Below are 3337 nucleotides of genomic sequence, written 5' to 3' on the forward strand. Positions count from 1 at the left end.
GAGGAGAGGAGGAGGGAGAGGAGGAGGAGGGGAGAGGAGGAGGGAGGGGGAGAGGAGGGGGAGAGGAGAGGAGGAGGGAGAGGAGGGGGAGGAGGAGGGAGAGGAGAGGAGGAGGGTGGGCAAAAAGGGGAAGGTGGTGATGAGGAGAGTGGAGTGGAGAGGAGGGAAGCATCTGATGCAGCAATGCTTTTTCACATTCAAATGCTGTTTAAACAGGCAAATGACTTTTTCAAAGGCTCAGTGGTGTGCTGTGAGGACATCACCTGCATCCTGTGAAAAAGCTTAACGCTGTTAAGATAACATGTAAGTGCTGTGGCACTGGAGAGACATGTATTTACAAGTCAATGTTAGAAGTGTAAAAGTTTATTCTAAGTGGCCTCGCAGTATGGAAGGGAATGAAAGAAAAATAGCCATTTGACAGGATTAAGGAGAATGACATTTAGCAAAGTTGGACAAACTACTTTGACAAATGACTTGCTTGGCTTCACTCAGCAGGTTCATCACAGCTCTGCTGCAGTGGAGTCTCAGCAGGTTCAGCTCAGCTGCAGTGGAGTCTCAGCGAGGTTCATCACAGCTCAGCTGCAGTGGAGTCTCAGCAGGTTCATACACAGCTCAGCTGCAGTGGAGTCTCAGCAGGCTCAGCTCAGCTGCAGTGGAGTCTCAGCAGGTTCAGCTCAGCTCAGCTGCAGTGGAGTCTCAGCAGGTTCAGCTCAGCTGCAGTGGAGTCTCAGCAGGTTCAGCTCAGCTCAGCTGCAGTGGGTTAGCAGTCGAGTGGAAACATTAAGTTCGGCTGAATAACAGGTGAATGCAAAGCAGGTCAATATGTAGTCAAGTGTGGGGCCAGCCAGCTGTTGGTTCCCTAGCGGTGCCACTGCACAGCAGGGACACACACACACACACACACACACACACACACACACACACACACACACACACACACACACACACACACACACAGCACACACACGACACACACACACGACACACACTCACATGCTCACACTATACCCACACAATGGAAGACAGTTAGGGGATGTGTTTGTATTTATGTCTGTATATAACTTCGGTCATTGTTATCGTGCAACTTTCATCCACAGCCTCCTTGTCAGTGATGTTAACGGGCCCTGCTAGCTGTAACTAACTGCTACAAGCTCTGCTGACAACCTGCTTTCACCTAAAACACCAATCTAACCCTTTAATTTTCCCTGCCACTGTATAACGGCCCAAAGCCCCCCCCCCCCCCCCCGACTCTCCTCCCTCTCTCTCCTCTCTCTCTCTCTCTCTGCTCTCTCTCTCTCTCCCTGTTTCTCTCTTTCTGCCTGGAGAGTACAATAGCTGTTTTGCTCTTCGCTCCTCCTTTCTCTCTCCCTCTCTCTCTCTCTCTCTCTCCCTCCTCTCTCTCTCTCTCTCCCTCTCTCTCTCTCCTCTCTCTCTCTCTCTCTCCCTCTCTCTCTCTCTCTCCTTCTCTCTCTCTCTCTCTCTCTCTCTCTGCTCTCTCTCTCTCTCTCTCTCTCTCCCTCTCTCTCTCCCTCTCTCTCTCTCTCTCTCTCTCTCCCTCTCTCTCTCTCTCTCTCTCTTCCTCAGCACAAGGCTATGACATTGAGGGAATGTGATGTGATGTGATGTATTGTAGTGAATAATGTATTCTGCGAGGATTGTACTGAGCACGCAGAGCAGATGGCAGCAGGTTGATCTGTGTGTGTGTGTGTGTGTGTGTGTGTGTGTGTGTGTGTGTGTGTGTGTGTGTGTGTGTTGGTGTGTATATGTGCGTACTTAATGATGACAGTGTGTATACGCGTTACGTGTGTACGTGTGTGTGTGTGTGTGTGTGTGTTCACTCAGATTGGGGGAGGGGCGAGTGAGAGAGAGAGGGAGAGAGAGTGGGGGTTGGTGTGGATGTGTGTGTCTATATGTGAGCCTCCTTTTGTGAGATAAAACATGCAAATGGTGGATTATTTTAATGCAGTCTCTTTTTCTAGAGCCTGGAGCTGTAATCCCTAAAGCAAATGAAAATAGTATATGTTTTCTTTCAAGGCCTCTCTCCCTCCTTCTTTTTTTATTCCCAGATAGGAATTTACAGCTGTCTGCAGCTGTCTAGGAATGGCATCCTCTCCACTTTAGCGTAGCTGCGGCGTAGCTACAGGGAAGACCATTACGATTACACGCCACCGCCACAGCATGGCATTGACTAAAGCTAGTCCACGCTAAGCGTACGACGGATCACGCTTTTGTGAAATACCTCTGATTGAGCGGTGATAATGATGCAGATGAGGATCGAGCGGATTGTTTTCGTATCGCTTCTGTGAATTACTCTGAGTGGACGGCATACTGCCGATTATAAATATTGCGCATTTGTAAACGCGCACACGCGCTCGTGCATGTGTGTGCACCCACACACGCACACGCACACACGCACACACACACACACACACGCCCCCAGAGGAAGGCAAACGTATGCATGACCGCACTGGCAAACGCATCAGTACACACGCTTAGTGCTGCATTTACATTACATTTAGGCGTTATTGTGCTGACACTTATGCAGAGCTTATCCACTGTTCACAATGTGTGTAAACAGGAAAATGAGTGAATATTTAATATATCAAAATATAACCCCATCATCTCAGGTAACTAAGAATACAAGGAACAACGAAGAGAGCGTCGAGAACGAGGGAATAGACTGAATTAGTGTTGTTTTTCTTTTTCAAAATGGCTAAATATGAGCATCATCAAAAGTGGGCAGAGTTAGTAGACCACACAAACACACACACACACACAAAAACACACACTCAAACAAACACACACACACACAAACACACACACACACACACACACACACACACACACACACACACACACACACACACACACACACAAACACGTGCACAGGCTTTTTTTCCCCAGTATGAAGTTGTCCCTATAGAGGTAGTCGCTGACAGATGGTAGAGGCGATTTGCACTCGACTTAGATGATGGCTTTATGTACCATAGAAGGTTATCTACACATTTTCCTCCACTTACCATAGCAGAGACTGTGCTGTGAAATATCTTTAGGCGACTCTGTTGCCATTTTGGAACATTGAAACTAGAACAGAATTGCACCATTGTGTCATTTCAATTGGTACCGTACTGTCGGAGCTGAACAATGAATGACAAAGACAAAATCTGCCATTTCCAAATTGCAAGGGTGTAATTAAAAATGTACTTCTCTACAAAGTGCTTTAGAGCTGCAGGTCATCTTGAATCAAGTACAATCAAACTCAATAAATCCCGCACACTGTCTGACACATCTGTTTTACCAAAATCACTCTGTCTCTCTAACAATTTGATCGATTATT

Source organism: Poromitra crassiceps, assembly GCF_964638095.1.
Source record: "Poromitra crassiceps genome assembly, chromosome: 8".
Taxonomy (NCBI): domain Eukaryota; kingdom Metazoa; phylum Chordata; class Actinopteri; order Beryciformes; family Melamphaidae; genus Poromitra; species Poromitra crassiceps.